The sequence below is a fragment of the Dama dama genome, chromosome 5 (assembly GCF_033118175.1).
Source record: "Dama dama isolate Ldn47 chromosome 5, ASM3311817v1, whole genome shotgun sequence".
NCBI lineage: Eukaryota > Metazoa > Chordata > Mammalia > Artiodactyla > Cervidae > Dama > Dama dama.
The window spans coordinates 19167144-19187198 of NC_083685.1; the positions used below are offsets into that span (position 1 = coordinate 19167144).

The 20055-nt window shown below is 43.3% G+C and overlaps 1 long non-coding RNA gene across 2 annotated transcripts; it reads left to right on the plus strand.

The window, feature by feature from the left end:
* The first annotated feature begins 7 nt into the window (after positions 1-7).
* On the plus strand, positions 8-17783 carry LOC133056557 (uncharacterized). 2 transcript variants are annotated; one of them, XR_009692850.1, is made up of 4 exons: positions 8-243; positions 9218-9661; positions 13886-15428; positions 17666-17783. It is a non-coding gene; the product is annotated as an uncharacterized LOC133056557 (long non-coding RNA). The 2 variants fall into 2 exon arrangements; XR_009692849.1 differs by having other exon boundaries at positions 13886-17783.
* The last annotated feature ends 2272 nt before the right edge of the window (positions 17784-20055 follow it).

A 20055-nucleotide genomic window follows, 5' to 3' on the forward strand; every position in this document is an offset into this window, starting at 1 on the left:
AACAGGAAATACAGCCAAACCAAAGCCTTTTCAGGCCCGAGCTGACCGGAAGACGTTGCCTTTCATTCATTCATTCTGCCCGCGTCTGTGGAGTCCTTTACTAGGCGAGAAGCCCTAGAAGAGAAGTTGGACATTTTTTAAAGGTCCCTGCGCTCTCCAAGAAGAGGAAATAGATGCTCAGGAGTGAACTACCGAGAGAATCGGATCTGGCGCCTCCTAACGCAGCTGGCAAAAATGCGAAGGGTAAGCTCTTATTGGCGGGTTACAGGAGAAATGTCGGTGGAAAGGTGCAAGGCGCTGGGATGGGGCCCAGGGAACTTTGGGTGCACCTTGATTAATCCTACAGTGCTTCTTGGCGGCGGTATGGCCACCCTCTGTATATAAATATGGAGTGTCATTAGATCTGGGTATACTTACCTGTCGACACACCTAGTTCACTGTGCCCACCTCCCAAAACTAGAATGGTAAAGGTGTTGTCCTGTAAGTTCATCATGAACAACAGTCTGGTCGACTTTGATTGTGAGAAAAAACTGGCCCTGAACATTCTTCCAGCCCAACTAGGCCCGATCTTGAAGGTAAAGATCGTGATGAGATAACAAGGCACCAGGGCTACAAGAAAGGAGCCTTATACCTGCTCATAGGTGGCTTTGCAAAAAGAAAAACTTGCCATACTTTTTTATTTTTACTTCTTTCCTGAATCCTGTGGGATAGTTGGAGCAGATCATTTTGCAGATAGGAAACTGAGGCTCAGAGAAGTTTTGAATCTGGTTGATTGCTCTACCCTCATATCCTCCTCATGTCAACACAGTGATCAGATAAGTGGAGAGGAAGTGGCTTCCCCATCAGCGATCAGATGTGAACCATCAGCTCAGTGTTGGTCACCCTATGAGACAGCTCCCCCCTCACTCACCTTGAAGTTTCCTTTCCTATCTTTCTGTATCTTTTTCCACCCACCCTCCAAAGACTACTCTTTGAAGTTTGTTTTAATCCAAGTCCACTTAACTGGCAAACATCACAATTTTTTCCAAACTGAAATCGCCCACCTTGTCTTAATGGGGGTGGGAAGGTTTTTGCCTTTAGCCTGTGTCAAGAACCAGGGACTATTTTATTTGCTTCTTTCACTCAAGAACCCTTTAAGGTAAATAGTTTTGCAAATAAGGAAAGTGCGATTCAGAAAGGGGAAACCAATCCCCCAAGATCACACAGCTTATAAATGGGATTCCTGGGGCTCAAACTGGAGCCTGCCTCTGCCATCACATCCACTTTTGGATACTGACCCTCTTAACTGCTCCCACATGAGATGAGGAAGTGAAGTGAAGTCGATCAGTCGTGTCCAACTCTTTGCGACCCCATGGACTGTAGCCCGCCAGGCTCCTCCATCCATGGGGATTTTTCAGGCAAGAATACTGGAGTGGGTTTGCCACTTCCATCTCCAGTGGGATCTTCCCTGACCATGCAGTGGGCTGGAAGGTCATGAGTTAAGTGCAGTAAAGCAAAAAGTGTGAAGCAAATCACTTAGTCTTAATTCTCCTTTCCTCACGGAGACCTTTCTGTCTCCCCATGTGGTCGGTCTCATGGTGTCCCCAAAAGCTGGTGTCAAGACCCGATGGCAGACACCTTAGTGTAAAAACAGTTAAGTCCATATATCACCCGGTTGGGGAGTTCCTGGCCTGTCGGAGTGGGAAGGGGTTGAGTAGTCACCTAATTTAATCCCGTCCCTTTACAAACTGCCAGGAAACCACAGACCAGAGAAAAGAATGGGCCAGCCAGGGGTTTGTTCCCCTTTGACGCCCCCAGAGTGCCTACCCTGCCGCCTGGTCCTAAGTGGTCACTCCATAAATGTTGGGCCCTTGATGGATCACCTTCCTTAGCAATATTTGCATTTTCCCTTTATCAGTAATTGGCAGATGAAAGGCTTTGTCCTCCTGTTGAAAGAATTCCAGGCATTTGGTCAAAGTGGGGGGAGGAGGTTATGTTGGGCCAAAGGGGGAAGGGCCAAGACCCTTGAGCTCCTTCCCTGGCTAATTGTCCCAGAGGAGTGGACTGTAGGTGAAAGAGGGAAGGGAAGCTTAAGGTGATTCCCCAGGAGAGGGTTTTTGTTTTGTTTTGTTTTGTTTTTATCTTGCAGGAAAAAAAAGACCAGGCCAGTTGTATTTGAAACAAAGTAATAATGACTTTTGGACCTTCTTGCTCATTCTTACAAAAGGCCCAGTCAGATCCTGGCTGTGTTGGCCCCATTCATTCATTTCTTCATTCATTATAGGTTGATTGAGCAGCTCCGTGCTCTAAAGACTTCAAGGATGGAAAAATCAGCTCTGATTGTAGCCTCTTCCTCCAGACTGGGCAAGGGGTGGGCTGCCAGCTTCCCAAACAAGTCAGGAAGGACTGATATTGGATGGAACCCCCAGAATCTAGGATTTTTCACACTGTTAGAAACTGAAGCTGTCATATTCATGTATCATTATAATAACTCCTGATTTTTGAGAGCTTACTCTGTCTTTGAGCAAAGGCTCTCACGTTTTGCTATCTCTTGGAATCCTCATCAAAGTTCTCTGAGAGAGGGTCTGTAATTGCCCACTACAGCTGAGGCTCAAAGAGAGGTCAAGTCACTTGCCCACAATTTAGGGCTGCGAAATAGCAAAGACAGGTTTTGAATCCTGGGCTGGTAGGAATCCAGAGCCCAGAGGCTTCCATCTAGTCATTCCTGCAGGGCGGCCCCCTAGAACAAAAAGATGGAAATGTTCTATGTCTGTGCTAACAGAGGAGCCTCTAGCCACATGTGGCTGTTGAGCACTGTCCAAGAATTATTTAATCAGTTCCCCAAATTTCAGAATGAAATGTGAATAGTGGGATTAAGGAACTAAATGCTGAATTTTATTTAATTTTAATTAAATTTAAATAACTATATATAGTATCTCTCTTACTGGACCTTAGAGTACAACCTTAGAGTACAATCCAGAATTTGTCTTGCGGGGAGGAGGTCAGGAATATCTACAAAGGTTTTCTAGAAGGAGCCATCTGTGCAACATGAATAGAGTGTTAGTGCTTAAACCACCCACTCTGTGTGCCTGCTAAGAGCATGGCACCTTAGGCACCTGGGGATGCCAGCAAGATATAAAATTGTCCCACCTGCCCAGATCTGACGAATAAACTTCTCAGGTACAGATGACTGGTGACAGAGCAGGAAGCCTTAGAAGTGGATGACTACTTCCTGATATATATCTGATAGTCATACTCAAACACAAAGATGCAATGCATTGTAGCCCTGTTTGTAATAGGAAAAGATTAAAAATGATCTGAAAGTTGGGGAACTGATTAAATAATTCTTGGACAGTTTGTATGCCCAAGGAAATGCTATCAAATCATTAAAAAGAACAAGGTAGCTATATCTATATCTATATATATATACGCATACATATATATTATGTAAATAGGGCTTCCCTGGCTCAGTGATAAAGAATGCAAGAGATGTGCACTCGATCCCGGATCGGGAAGATCCCCTGGAGAAGGAAATGACAACCAACTTCAGTATTTTTGCCTGGGAAATCTCATGGCCAGAGGAGCCTAGCAGGCTACAGTCCATGGGGTCCCAAAAAGAGCTGGATACGATTTAGCAACCAAACAATAACAAACTCTATATATACTGATGTAAAATGATTTCATGATATCCTTACATTAAAACAAAACAAGGTGTAGAATAATACCAAACTGTGATGACCACTTATGTAAACCAGAAAGAATATATCTATATCTACATTTTTTTATATGCACGAAATTTTCTTTGGAAAGAAATACAACTTTTAAATGGGGAAAAGAACTGGAAAAGACGAAAATACTTTTTCTTTGGTACAGTGTGAAATCTTTACCATATATAAGCGTTCGTGTTGCCTGATTTTGAACCTTATAGATTTCATTTTATATGTTGTGTTATCTTTTGAATTTTATACTATGCATAGTGTAAAATTGTATGTATTACCTACTCAAAATTGAATTTCACTTTATTTGTGATTTTTGAGCCTATGAGTTTCAAAATCAGGCAAATCTAAACCAAATGAATATTATTTAGTTATACATACCTAAGTGGTAAAGCATAAGTAAAAGCAAAGGAGTGATTAACAGAAAATGCAGGAAGAAACTCGCTATGGGCTAGGGAATGTGAACAGTGAAAGGTAATAGTGATTTTCTGTTTCTTGATCTAGGTGGAGGACACCTGATAAATTCTACTGTATTTATGAAATGTTCCACTTTCTAAAAATTGTTTTAAAATTGCTTTCTTTCTCTCCCACTCCTAGTTTCTCCTCTCCACACTCCCACCCCCAGAAAACTTAGTAAGTCTCTTGGGTATCCTCCCAGAAATGGTTTATGCTGTTACAAAACCTCTGCGTATATTTTCTTTTATTATTGTGTCACACAAATATACACACTGTCCTTACCCTTCCTTTTTCATTTAATATAATCTTGGAGTTCTTTCCATATACTATCTGTAGAACTGCCTCATTCTAAAATATTATTTAAGGATGAGATAAATCTGAATCATATGATACAGAAAAATTCAAGATTGGTTAAGAAACATAATAAGTCACAGAATAACCTGTGATGATCCCATTTATGTTAAAACAAACTGTAATGTATAGACATGCAAAAGAGAGAAACAAAGAAAGAAAAAGGCTTGAATAGAACAACAAACCATTCATTGTTTGATCACTTTTGAGGAGAGGACAAAGTTTTTAGGAGGTTATATAGAGTCTACACTTAATTATTTGCATTTTTTAAAACCATTGTGCCCTGTTAAATTTATCAGATATTTCAAACATAAAGGCATAGAAAATAAAATATAAATACATATAGGAAGAACTTGTGTATCTAGCATCTCCATTTGCCAAACCTTAGAGTTTTGTCATATTTTGGGTCACTTTTGCAATTTAATAAGTACTCTGGGACAACAGACCACACTATCATAGTTAAAGTGATTGTAGTTCCCAGAGACTTGTGTGTGTTTGGGGTTTTATTTGGCTCCTCAGTCCTTGTGGATTGCAATATCTGAGTAAGAAAAACCATGGCCAGATTACACATGGCCTGAGTGTCAGGCTTTGATCCTTTGAGGAAGACAGGTTTGTGCCTAGAGTTCTACATATTATAATATCTCTTCCTTTCTGAAAATTGGAAGGAAACTTGGAAATAACAGGTGAGTTAATCAAGGGGTTAACTCCAGGAAGAGAGTCATAAAAGTTCAAAGATACTTTCAAAACTTGCATCTTTGGATTTATGGACAAGCATGTTAACCAATGGAAATCAAAATTCTGGCATTACTTCATCATGCTAAATTGTTATTGGCTGCCAATCGCTGAGGGCTGGACCGCCGGGCTGGCAGTTAACCCTTTCCGGGACGATCATGCCCTTTACATTCATTTTATTTTGAAAGATGAAGCAAGGACAGATGAAAAGCTTAGAAAGGTCCCCAGGCCTTCAAGCTCCACCTTTGGTTCTCACCCCAGAAGAAAGAGTTTCACCCTGCAGAGGAACACCCGGGGACAAATTTTCTGGAGAAAAGTTTTGAACTTTTAAAGTGTGGAATCAGCTGACCTTGCTTAGTAAGAGGAGAGGAGGAAAAGAGAGGAGTTTGATTCACTTTTTGTGCTGTCAGAACGGAGACCAGAGTTGGAGAGATTCCATTAATCTTACAGAGCAATCAGTCATTGAGAGGATTGAATTGCATTTCCTGCCCAAAGATGTAGAGACAGATGACCTTTGCAGCAGCTCTCAGACCCCCAGTTCACAGCTGGAGAGAGGATGTGTCAGCATTTACTTAGGGTCTCACCCTGCCCTTTGTTCAAAATTCAAATTCTTTTTGTGTTCAAGCTGCTGCGTGGTTTTTTGTAGTTGTTGATGCTGCTGATTTTTTTTTTTAACCTCCCACGTCTTGTAACTTATGAGAAACAAACTCTGGCTGATGATAATAACTGGAGGTGCCCCAGAGAGGGAACCAGAACAGATGAGGGGGAATTTTAAGAGAGACCATTGGGCCTTTTGGTTTTCATTTACTGCCCCTTCCTGGGCTCCTTGAATGCTGCAGGCTGAACTGGATGGAGCCAGAAATCCAGCAAAACTAATAATAATGCTTCATGTTTACATGGCTCTATTACCAAAAAAAAGCTTTTACATGCGTTACCTCATGTAGGAGGGGAAAAAAAAAAAACAACAAACAGCTTCTAGAATGGAAGCATTTACATAAAGGAACATTCTAAATTCCCAAATGTCATGAGCTACATGACTTGGACCAAGGACCCAAACTGAGCCTCAGTTATCCCATCTGTAAATGGGGCTGAGGGGACTCATGATACCAAACGTTGAAGAGTTCATATGATGATTGAATGAGCCAGTGTTCTGGAACAGAGTGGTCAGTAAACGGTGTGTCTTCATTAAAATGAAGGCAACCACCTGGACTTCATAACCCTAACTAGTTGTGGAATCAAGAAATTTAGTTTGGGGACTTCCCTAGTGGTCCAGTGGCTAAGACTCTCTGCTACCAATGCAGGGGGCCAGGATTCCATCCCTGGTCAGGGAACTAGACCTTGCATGCTACAACTGAAAGGACTCCACAGGCCCCAGTGAAGATCCTGTGTGCCGCAACTAAGACCCAATGAAGCCAAATAAAGATTTTTTTAAAAAAGAAGAAATTTAGTTTTCCCCCAGGAGGAAGGCAGTCTGAGATGAAGGCATCAGCCCTGGTTTTCTCTCCAACATTCTTTCTGTCTCCAATAGGTCTCCTTCAAAGTCTGAACACACCAAACTACTTTGCATTCTTTGAATAAACCTGCTTTCTCTCCTCCAGACCTTTGCATATTCCGGTCCCGCTGCTCAGAACACTCTCTCCTGGCAGCACTCCTCCTCTTATTTGTAACATAATAGTTCTTATTTATTCTCCTGGGATCAGACTGGATGGCTTCTCTTCCCTCATTCATTGATGTATCTTAAAGGTAGCACAGTGCCAGCACCTACTCTAAAATAGTGTTTAATGGAAGTCCAGCATCCCTTACATGCCTCTCCAAATCCCCAAATTCCTCCTCTTCCAGAAAGCTAGGAATGAAAGTGCTAAGACCTTCTCTTTTCCTAGCGATCCATAGTATACCACTCTTCGCAGATAGAATCAGTGGCTTTTTAACTGTCCTTGAAATGGCATTCAGTAATTCACCAGTTCTTCACTGAGTACCTCCTAGATTCGTCCACAGCGTGGACTTTATGGGAAACACTCCTCCTCACCCAGCAACACCCATTCATTGCTCCTGTGCTGTGCTCAGTCTCGTCCAGCTGGATTGTGGCCCTGCCAGGCTCCTCTGTCCCTGGAATTTTCCAGAGAATACTGGAGCGGGTTGCCATTTCCTACTTCAGGGACTCTTCCCCACCCAGGGATTTTGAACCCTCGTCTCTTAAGTCTTCTGCATTGGCAAACACGTTATTTACCACCACCGCCACCAGGGAAGTCGTGTTCACGGCTGAAAGCAGGTCTTTCATGCCAGTGTCGTTAGTTAGGATGGTCTGAAACAAGACCATTGGCTCTTAGCCTCAACCTGAAGAGAGAAATCTCGCCAGTTGCAAACTGAGAGCAGGTGAGTTGGCCCAGTTTACCTTAACACAAACCCTTTCTCATCCAGAACACTTCTCACGATTATGATATACTGCTCATGCATTAATGGTCTACTGTGTCTCTTAATGAGAACCTTCTGTAATAGCACAGGGAACTCTACTCAGTACTCTGTGATGACCTAAATGGGAAGGAAATCCATATGGATATATATCCATGTGGATATATGTATATGTATGGGCTTCCCTGGTGCCTCAGTGGTAAAGAGTCAGCCTGCCAATGCCGCAGACATGGGTTCGATCCCTGGGTCAGGAAGATCCCCTGGAGAAGAAGATGGCAACCCATTCCAGTATTCTTGCCTGGAGAATCCCATGGACAGAGGAACCTGGTGGGCTACAGTCTATAGGGTTGCAAAGAGTAGGACGTGACTAAAGCGACCGAGCACCCACGAATATGTGTATATATAGAACTGATTCACTTTGCTGTGTAGCAGAAACTATACTCCAGTAAAAAAATAAATGCAAATAATGTCTGTCTAGTGGAACCCGAAGGTTATGGGTTTATGACCCTGTTATACAGTCACCAGTTTTTTATCTAATTTAGCAGTCTAATAAACTAATAAATTTGATAACCCACCCCCACCCCCAAAAAAGAAGGAAGTCGCTGAGACTGACCTTGGTCTTACTCGCTGCTTATCCTCAGCCCTCATGGCTTGGCTCATAAAATATACCCACCAAATGTTTGTTGAATGAATGAATTCTGCAAATTCCACAATATGTCTGTTTTCAGCTTGAGCAACTAAACCTTAAGGTGTACTTCTTTGGAGAAAATGCAAGGGCTCTAAGAGCCCCTCTTGAAGTGTAACAAACGAGGCTGTGGCCTGGGGGAGACAGTGCTCTGTATGCTTTTCTAGCTCCAAAGCCCACGCTCCCTTCTGTATTCCAGACTGCCTCCCAGGCTCAGGGTTCATGACATCTGCTGGGCAGAGACTGAGTCACAGGGCCACCTAGAGATAGGGGACTAGCTAGAACAACACCCGGCCCCTGAGGCCTGCAAGCAGGTATCCCGCCCCAGGCCCCAGACCCTCACCATCTATCTGGAAGGCCCCTCAAGCTAATAATGCTGGGAGAGGAGGCCTATTTGCATGTGAGTGTGGCTTGGAGAGGGTGTGGTAGCACTCTGTCATTAGCCACTTTCTAGATCTCTTGATGGCCTGGAGGCTGGAGACCTGGGGCAAAAGGGGACAGGGCACAGAACCAGTTGTGGGGGCAGGGCTGATGGGTCTTTGGGTCACCAACAGCTCCCCAAAGAGCTAGGCAGCCTGGGTCTTCTGCTCCTGATTTCTAAAATTGATTTGTCAGGCTGAGCCTTGACTTCAGTCTCAGCATCAGCAGCTCCTATAAGCAATCACATCTGCCCTGGGCAAGGCATAGACACTTGAGTACTGACTGCTTTGTGAGTCCTCCACTCACCTGGCCCAACTTATTGACCTGCCAGACCTTAAACTCTTGGAAGAAAGTTTGATGCTCCTGGGACCTCCCTGATGGTCCAGTGGCTAAGACTCCATGCTCCCAATGCAGGGGGCCTGGGTTTGAGATTTGCACACTGTCACTAAACAGTTTCACATGCCACCAGGAAAATCCCTCATGAAGCAAAAGAAGAAGAGGAAGAAGAAAGTTTGATGCTCCTTTTGTCTCCAATCCTACACACTCGGTAGGTGCACAGTAAAAAGTACAGGATGGGTTCCTATGTTTTTCCAGAATTTTGACTTAACCTATGAGCTGTGTGCCTTTGGGGAAAGTGACTTCACCTCTCTGAATCTCATTATGACTTGTACAATGGGAAAAATAATAGATCGTTGAGGGTATGAGATGAGATCATGGAACTACTGTCATAACACTCTGTATTTCATTATTCTGCTTCCATATGCTCTGTAGCACTGACCACTTTTATCACATAGTTTATTTATTTTGTTTCATTTTTTTCTCCTCCCTCTAGGATGTAAATTCTGCAAGGCAAGGGTTTTATTGTTTCATTTGCCTCTGTACTCCCAGCCCTGCAAATAGAGCTTGGCCTGTTGTAAGTTCTCAGTATTTGTTGAATAAATGCATAGAGGGATATAAAGTGATTAGTTGTCAATAAATGCCCTATAGTGGTATCAATCATTAATTATCATTGTGATTAAGAACTCAGTCTCTGGAATCTAATTGAAAGCAGTGTAGTTGGAACAGGGGAAGTTTTAACATCACTGTAGGAGGTTAGGTGCTCTGGCTGAGAAATCCTGTCCACACCATTTACTAAATGTGTGACCTGAAACAAGTGATTTCACCTTCTTAAGCTCAGTTTCCTCATCTGTAAAATAGAGGCAATACTACTACCTCCCTTGTATGCTGTGAGGATAGGATAAGATGGTAAATGCAAAGCACTTAGTGCGTGCTCGATAAACAATGGTCATCAGGGACTTACCTAGTGGTATAGTGGTTAAGAAGTTGCCTGCCAATGCAGGGAACATGGGTTTGATCCCTGGGGAAGATTCTGCATGCATCAGGGCGACTAAGCCCAAGAGCCGCAACTGCTGAGCCTAAGTGCACCCTAGAGCCTGTGCTCAGCAATAAGAGAAACCACCACAATGAGAAGCCCAAGTACCACAACCAAGAGCAGTCCCTACCCTCCACAACTAGAGAAAGCGCACACACAGCAACAAAGACCTAGCACAGCCAAAAAAAAAAAAAAGTCATCATTACTCATTATAGTAACATTCAGACTGGAAATGACTTCTGAGCCAATTAAATAGTTCTAAGTACTTAGCTTCGAAGCACTTAAAACAGGTAAGGGTCCAGAAAGCTCAGTTAATGTTTATTAGACTTTAGTTGCTCAAGGAATGGGATTTTGCCTAGTGTACCCTGATATTGGCCCCCGGTAGATGGCAAATAATGTTAAAACATGCTGAAAATTTTACACACTGAGCTCCAACATGAGTGAGAACAAAGAATATCTATTAGAATAATAATCAGAACTTACCTGGTGGTCCAGTGGCTAAGACTCAGCGCTGCCAATGCAGGGAGCCCAGGTTCAATCCCTGCTTAGGGAACTAGATCCCACATGCCACAGCTAAAGATCTTGAGTGCTGCAACCAAGACCCAGCGCAGCCAAATGAGTACATAAATATTCAAGAAAGAAAAAACAGTAATATCGATTGCTTAGTGTGTGCCGGGTATGGTGTTGGGTGCTGGAGCTAGAGTAGTGAGCTGAAATAAACATGGTGGTCATGACTTTCAGACTAGTGAAACTTAGCAAAAGGGAGATTGTACCAACAGTTGCACAGACAGAGGGAACATCACAACTGATAAGTGGGTCACAGCAGAGAAGTATATGAGGCTTGAGATGTATAATATGGGTGGGGGGAGGAAGGGGGTGACCTAGCTTGGGGTTGAGAAGGAAGTTAGGGAGCTGGTCCAAGGAAGTGAGGCACAGAACTGAGCTCTGAGGCAAGAGTTAGGCTGAGTGTGGGGGAAGTGTTCTCAGCAGAGAAAAATAGCAGATGCGAAGTCCTCGTGATGGGGGAGTACATATGGGAAAGGAACTGAAAAAAGGCCCGTATGACCCAAATGTAATGAGCTGAGGATGCGGGTTAGGGATGAAATAAACTGGAAAAATAAGTAGGCACTTCAAGAACTAATTGAGGAGCTTTCCTGGAGGTCCAGTGGCTAAGACTCTGAGCTCTCGTTGCACGGGGCCCGGGTTTGATCCCTGGTAAGGAAACTAAAATATCACATGCCTCAACTAAGACTCGGCACAGCCAAATAAATAAAAATCTTTGGGAAAAAAAAAAAAAAAAGAACTAACTGGGCAATATCTGACAAAACTGAAGGAGTGGGTAGCCTATGATCCTGCAGTTCTGTGCTAGGAACATTCTAGAGAAACAGACACAAGTGCACCAGGAAGTATGACCAAGGATGGTAACCTCAGCCGAATTGTATGCAATCTCGGAAAACTTGGAACAACTCATGTTCATAGACAGGGGAGTGGACACATTGCAGGTATGTCTGTCTTGGGTTCCTCAATAAACAGAGTCTGAATCAAAAGTCTGCAGGACTACTTTGTTGGGGAGTGCATTCCCAAGGAGAAAGATTGCAGAAAAGTGAGAGTGAGGCAGGGAAAGAGTCAAGTGAGGGTACCAAGGAGAGGCCATAGTTACCATGGCAACTCAGGACAGTTCTAGGGAGAGGAAGAAGGCAGAGGAATTATCTTCTAGCTCCTGATCAAAGGTTTGCCCCACTGGGGTGTAAACACCCTCCTTCTTCAGTATTACCCATGTGTGAGTACCTAGGTGGTCCTCAATATCACACAGGAAAGCCCCAGATAGAGGCTGTTTGTCCAGAGCCCACACAAAATCAGTCAATGTGGTAATCAATGGTTAGGATGAAAAAAGTAGCGAAAGGAAATCACCCAAGATGGGAGGTTAAGGGCTCTGAAGAAGCCTGTGGCCTGCACCTTGTAAGCTGGAATCTATGTAGCAGTGAAAAAAAATGGCCTTGAGCGTTCCTCGTGTCTACAAGATGACTCTGACCAGAAAATATTGAATCACATGACAAGTTGCAGAAGTAGGCACAGGCTAAAGTTCTGAACTTTGTATAAATTTCAGAAATGGGCCAAAGTAAACAATATATAGAAAAGCAATGGAACACATAAAGGATAAAGGCCAAACTGAGGAAAGTAGTTACTTCTGGGGAAGAAGGAGGAGGAGACTGGGCTGAATGAGAATTTCAAAGAGAAATGCTGGTAATGTTAGGGTTCTTTTTGTTCGTATTGTTTTTTTTTTCTTTCTCTCCTTTGTTAATGGTACACTTCACAGATATGCATGTTGTGTCATCCCTGTGTAGGGGCCATGCCAATCTCTGTATTGTTCCAACTGTAGTAGACTGCACAGTTTTTTAAAAAGTATTTATTTGGCTGTGCTGATTCTTATTTGCAGCACCTGGGATCTAATTCCCTGACTAGGAATCGAACCCAGGCCCTCTACATAGGGAGTCTTGACCACTGAACCACCAGGCAAGTCCCATATTAACTATTTCTTACCAAAATAATTGGTTCGTTATAAAAGCTATCTTTGTATATTATAAATGTTCTAAATTAACCAATCATTAAATGTAAGATCCCAATAAAAGATGAGGAGAAAATAGTGACTTATTTTTAATAGAATTTTATTTATTTGGCTGTGCCAGATCTTATTTGCAGCATGTGGGCTCTTTAATTGCAGCATGGGGGATCTAGTCCCCTGACCAGGGACTGAACTCAGGCCCCCTTCATTAGGAGCTTGGCGTCTTAGCCACTGAACCACCACGGAAGTCCCAATATTGATGTCTGAAATTATAATCTAAAAAGAAGAGAAGGATGTCGATGAGGGGGGCATAAATGTGAATGTACTTAATGCCACAGAACTGTATGCTTTATTTATTTATTTATTTTGTATTAGTTGGAGGAGAACTGTATGCTTTAAAATGATTAAAATGGTAAATTTTATATATATTTAACCCCTATTTTTAAAAAAAATAAAAGGGAAGGAAGGAGGGATGGAAAGTGGCAGATCAGGCAAAGCCTTGCGATCATGGTGAGGATTTGAATCTTTCACAATTTCTACCCATTGTCTGAACTTTTATAAGAATAGATTTATATAGTAGTCCATGCAAGGAGTTATACCAAGGAAGGAGACCAAATCCTTCACTGATAACTGGAAAAGTCAGGCCAAATAGGAGAGTGGGTCACCTGTCAGGGGCCTCCAGCTCACTGCCAGCAGCACCAGAGTTAGGACCCAGCTGCTGCCCTCTTGCTCAGGGTCTGAATGAAGGAACAACTGCCAGTAGAGGATCAGCAGTAATCAGACAAGAGGCAATGACTGAGCACATCGTACAAGCAAAGTCCTTCCTGGGTGCCCAGGAGACGGACAGGCAAGTGAGTGACGGGTGAGTCCACCTGACCTTCAGAAAGCTAGTTCCCAGGTGAGACGATAAGACTGGTAAAGGTACCCACAAGTACAAGGTGATATGGGGGCCCCTTTGCATTCTGAACACACCCACATAATAGCCGTATCTTTCCATGTTAGAGTTATTTATTTATAGGCATTTTAGCAGGAAGACTGGGGGCTCCTTGAGTGCATTCATTGATACAGGCACTTATTGAACTACTGTGTACACAGGCACTGATTTGGGGCAGCTGGTATATAGTAGATGTTTGATAAATGTACATTGCCTTGCATTCCATCATCACTCAAATGCTTCTTTTTTTTTTTTCTTTGCTGCACAGATGTGGAATCTTAGTTCACAAATCAGGAATTGAACCCCACAGCCCCTGCAGTGGAAGGCAAAATCTTCAACACTGGACCACCAGAGAAGGCTCTCAGATTTGTTTTAAAAAACTTTTTGCTAGTTGCTGTTACAGAATGGCTTTAAAAGCAGAGACATCAGGGAGCAGTTTACTGCAGACCTCTCGGCAGGCAATGATGGTAGCCTGGCTAAGATGGAAGAGGCGATGCTGGCCACAAGAGCTGAGATTTTAAGAAAATGTGGGTTTCCTAATGGATTAGATGTGGTAGGAAAAGGGCACAGTGAGGGGAAGCAAGGACCCAGGGGTGACTCCTAGGGTGAGCAGCACCCCAATTTCCCCTTCTCTAGGGCCTCTGGAGAGAACCACAGAACCGCATTGCACTTGACAGTCTGTTCCTGGGATGCTGGGCATTTTTATGTGATTAGGCTGGAATAGTTCTCTGGGAAATAAATGCCCTCAGTCTAAAAGGCTTTTACAAGCCAGGGCAGGGGATTAAAGGCGGCCAGGCTGAGGAGAAATTCCAAGGTCAGGAGACAGCTGGGCATGGAGACTTTTAATCTAAACCTTAAACATTTTTATTTTTCACTCCCTGAACCCAGGGTGTCACTTTAAATACGTGTTTGGCAACATCGGCTGTTCTATTTTTCTTTTTAATTATACAAAAAGAGATCCTGGAAACAGCTCAGCCCCCAGGCTGGGGGAGGCGAGGAAAGTCTGGCAACAGTTCGAGGAGGCAGACACCAGCTAAAAATTGAGTGGATCGAAGTCCCTTTGAAGGCGAATGGAGACTCTACCCTGAACTTGGTGGGGGGAGCCCTGACTCAGGGTTTCTAAAAGGAGACTGACAGTCACTAGCTTAGAATGGAGAGATGACAGATGGACAAATCTGCAAGATAAAAATATCACTAACACTAGCATAGCTCTCGTACCTTGAGTGTCTTCCCAGACCTCTGTCCTCCTCCTTCCTTTCATCCTCTGAGCAGAAAACACTTAACTAGACAATTCATTCACATTTACAGGCTACTCCCTACTATATGCTGGACTCCGGGTTCAACTGTTTGTATGTGTTATCTTGGGATTTTTTTTTAATATATATTTGTTTGTTTGCTCCAGGTCTTAGTTGCAGCACATGGGATCTTCCATCTTCATTGTGGCATGTGCGAACTTTTTCTTTTTTAAGATTTTTGTTGTGGACCATTTGTTTTGTCTTTATTGAATTTGTTACAATATTGCTTCTTTGTTTTTTTTTTTTAATGTTTCTTTCATTTTTTTTTTGCCCCAAGGCATGTGAGATCTTAGTTCCCCCACCAGGAATTGAACCCACACCCCCTGCACTGGAAGATAAAATCTTAATCACTGGACCTCCAGAGAAGTCCCAGCATGCAAACTCTTAGTTGCAGCAAGAGGGATCTAGTTCCCTGACCAGGGACCAAAGCTGGGACCCTGAATTGGGAGCTCAGAGTTTTAGCCACTGGACCATCAGGGAACTGTTGATACCTTGTTTCATGCAGAGAGCAGTGTTGTGAGTAGATAATCATACATATCATTATCCCCATTTTCTAGATGGTGAATCTGAGACTTAAAGAGATTAAATATAACTCCAGTTCCCCAGTGTTGGGCCTGGCCTTGTTTGCCCTCAAATCCATTCCTTGCCCTTCCTCTGTTTAGCTCTGTATCACTGGGAGGCCAACCTCTGCAGGCTGCCAAAAGAGCTGACTTCCTTTATAGATCAACGAATGGGAAGCAGAGATAGGAGCCTAGTGGGCGGGAAGAAGGGAGAAGCCAGGGTTTTTCTCCCTCTCTCTGTCTCTGGAAATAGTTCCAGGAGCAGCTGCATTTCCTGTGTCTCTACCTCCCACCAGACAGTGCCACTATGGGTCCAGCTTCTACCTGGGGATTCCAGTCCTTCCTGAGTACCAGAAACACCACCCCCTGCCTTTATCCATCCAACTCCAGGGGTGGTGCTGACCTTCCTGCTGTTGCTAATCTGTAGGTTCTTCACCCTCCCCTGTTTGCCTGCTTCCATGGTTCTTCTATTACCTAGGAAGCAAATGCATACATTCCCCTATTCTAGTGTCTGCTTTTCCTGCTTGGATTCTCACTGATTTTCTACCTTTCGTGAATAGTCACCATCTAGCCAATTCATCTGGTTTGGAATGACACAATTCTCTTTCCTTGAGCACAGGACATCCCATAAAACGAAAAATAGTAACCACCGTTTATTGAGCATTATGCCAATTGCCAGACAAATGTTCTTTCGTGGAACACTCATAGCAACCCTTTCTGCCAAATCCCATTAATTACTATCCCCATTTGACAGGTGGCGCTCAGAGAGGTTGAATTGCTTGCCCAAAGGAATGCAGTTATAAACCGACAAAGCCAAGATTTACATCAAGGGGCTCCTAAACCCAAAGTCTTCGACTTTATCTAATCTCGGCTGACATCTTTTTGTTGTTGTTGCTTTTAATTTATTTGGCTGTGCTGGATCTTAGTTGCAGCATGTGAGATCTAGTTCCCTGACCAGGGATTGAACCTGGGTGCCCTGAATTGGGTTCATGGATTCCTAGCCACTGGACCAGCAGGGAAATCCCTCTGGGGACATCTTGAACACACTTGCAACCCCATGATAAACCCATTAGGACTCAAGTCCCTTGGGTGACTGAAGATCCCTCCTCAACTCAGTCCAGGGTACATATATGAGCTTTCCTAGTGTAGGGCTTCCATGGTGGCTCAGATGGTAAAGAATCTGCCTCCAATGCAGGAGACCTGGGTTCAGTCCCCAGGTCAGGAAGATCCCCTAGAGAAGGGAATGGCAACCCACTCCAGTATTCTTGCCTGGAGAATCCCATGGACAGAGGAGCCTGCTGGGCTACAGTCCACGGGTTCGCAAAGAGTTGGACATGACTGAGTGACTAACACATACAGACACACAGGACTGCTATAACTATCACAAACTGGACAGCCAAGAACACAGAAATTTATTGTCCTATGTTTTGGGAGGCCAAAAGTCTGAAATCAAGATATCAGGAAGACGGTGATCCCTCTGAAGCCTCCAAGGAAAGATCTGACCCAAGCCTCTCTCCCAGCTTCTGGAAGCCCCAGACACTCACTGGCTTGTAGATGGCCATCTTCACCCTGTGTCTCTTCATATCATCTTTTCTCTGAGACTCTGCGTGTCTAAATCTCCTCTTTTTATAAGCACACATCATACTGGATCAGGGCTTACTATAATTAAATGACCTCATTTTAACTTGGTTGCCTCTATAAAGACCCTGTTTTTAAATAAGATCATACTCTGAGGTACTGGGAGTTGGAACTTAAACATCTTTTCTCGGGGGGAGGGACATAATTTAACTCTTAATAGTCCTTGATGCAGGTGCTGTCTCTCTACAGTGTGACTGCGTTGGTCCTATTTTTCTATTTTTGGTGGCTCTGAGAAGCTTGCAGAATCTTATTCCCAGGCCAGGGATTGAACCCAGGATCATGGCAGTGAAAGTACTGAGTCCTAACCACTAGGTAGCCGGGGAACTCCCACTCCTCTTTTTCTAATGAAGGAGGCTAGATTTCCAGGAAGACCCTACCTGTTTAAGAGATTGCGATAACTTCCAAGTCATGTTTGTATTCCAAAATTTTTATCCCAACATCCTACCCCAAAATATATAGAGGGACGTAAAGCACGTAATATAGCCAAACCCATTTTGAAAAAGTAGGACAAAGTTGAAAGACTTAACCTATCTAACTTCAACACTTATTTTAAAGGTAAAGAGTCGGACACGACTGAAGTGACTTAGCAGCAGCAGCAGCAGCAATCAAGAGAGTGTATACTGGCATATTAGAAAATAGATCAATGGAATAGAATAAAGAATCCAGAAACAGACACTCACATATAGTTGTTTGATTTTTGACAGAATGGTCCATGCGTTTCAATGGGGAACTGGCTTCTTGTCTTTTAAAAAAAATATTTATTTGGTTGTGGCTGACCTAATTGCAGCATGCAAGATCTTCAGTGTTGGCACGTAGGCTCTAGTTCCCCGACTATGGGTTGAGCCTGGTCCCCCTGCATTGTGAGCATGGAGTTAACCACTGAACCACCAGGGAAGTTCCTCTAAGGTTTTATATATATATATATATTTATTTATTTGGCTGCACCGGGTCTTGCTTGTGGTATGTGGAATCTAGTTCTCTGACCCGGGATCAAACTCAGGCCCTCTGCATTGGGAGCACAGTCTTAACCACTGGACCACCAGGGAAGTCCCAAGGCTTTTTTTTTTTTTTTTTTTTTTTAATTTTATTTATTTAGGCTACTCTGGGTCTTTGTTACTTTTGCCCTGGCTTTCTATGGTTGAGGTGAGCAGGATCTACTCATTGTTGCTCTGCCCAGACTTCTAATCATGGTGGCTTGCTGGGGAGCATGACCTCAGGGCTCAGGGACTCAGTAGCTGTGGTGCACAGGCTTAGCTACTCTGTGGCATGTGGGATCTTCCCGGACCAGGAATTGAACTTGTGTCCATCGCTGCACTGGCAGGTGAATTCTTACCACTGTGCCATCAGGGAAGTCCCCTCTAAGATTTTGTAAAACTCTTGTGTTTTAAAGTTTTAAAACATAGGTGAATATCTTTATGAGCTTGGGACTAGCAAAGATTTCTTAGCCAGGACACTAAAAGCACTCACCATAAAAGGCATGAGCACAAACACACAGTCCCAGCGATGGCTTCTGACCAGGGAGGAGAGTGAGCCCTAAAACCTCAGGGCCTGAGGGGCAGGAAAGTGGGGTAGGGGCTCCCCTGCACATGGTCTCTGAGCTTCGGGTGCAGAGAATCATTCTGAGATCAACACAAACCCTAAATCTGAATTTTGTACCCAGTCCCCTGCTTCCTTCCGTCATCCAATTCTTTGACTCTCAAAGCCCCTGGATCACTCACTAATGCCGCCATCCTGATGTCTTGTGGAGCTGGCACCAGGGATGGGCAGCAGAGGGATTTCACACATTCTGTGTGACACCTAGAGGGAGTCACATGCATAGAAGGAAAACTTTTGAACCATTAAAAATAACTGTAGAGGGAACCTCCCTGGTGGTCCAGTGGTTAAGACTTCACCTTCCAAAGCAGGGGGCATGGGTTCAGTCCCTGGTGGGAAAACTAAGATCCCACATGCTGAATGGCATGTCCAAAAAATGAAAAAAAAAAAAAAAAAAAACTACAGAAGGAGGGTACTTCCCATCACCAGAGGTATAGAAGCACTGGTCTATAAAGTCAGGAGCTCAAGAAATTATGGCTCTTTTATTATTATTAATTTAGAGCTTTCAAACCTCAAGGTAAGGCAGAGATAAGGGAAGGAAATAGCAAGCATCCACGATGGGCTCTGACAAAATGCTCTTTTTTCAAACTGAAAGTGAGGAATTCTTTATGGCCTTATTGGGCAGGAAGGGGCAAGGGATTTCCTCTTCATCTGGGCATCAGATTTACCCCTCCTAAAAATGTGCCTGGGGGTGGTGATGAGGTCTCCAGACTCGGGGTCCATGAATAGGTATTTGTAATATCTTTCTTTTTGCTAAGAGTATTGTTTGCTCATAGAGGTTAAGTAAGTTGCCCAAGGTCACACTGCAACTGACTGGCCAAGGGAACAGTCAACCTTAACCACCATAGAAGACTAAAAGTATTTAAAACTGAAGCTTATCTAGTGTGGTGGTTCTCAAACTTTACCCAAAAAACTGGCTAAAAGGAAACTGCTTGGGTGGGTTTTAGTAACTTGCATTTAAAAAGAATACCTCTAGAGATTCTGATGCAGAAGCAGGAGTCACTTTGGTGGTCCTTAAACCCCAGCTTCTAGAGACTCACCAACTCAGTAAGTGTCCTTACTACTTACTGGCTTTCTGTGCATTTGTTTTTTCATCTACCAAGTGATAATATAGACCTGAAACCAACACAATATTGTAAATTGACTATAATTTTTAAATGGTGATATTAATATGAAAATGAAGGAATTTTTGAGTTCAATATAATATTATATTCAATACAATAAAATAATAACAAAATAATTAAACATATTTTAAAAACATTTAATAAGATAATATAGACAATTGTTGTTCAGTCAGTAAGTTGTGACTCCGACTCTTTGTAACCCCATGGACTGTAGCACACCAGGCTCCT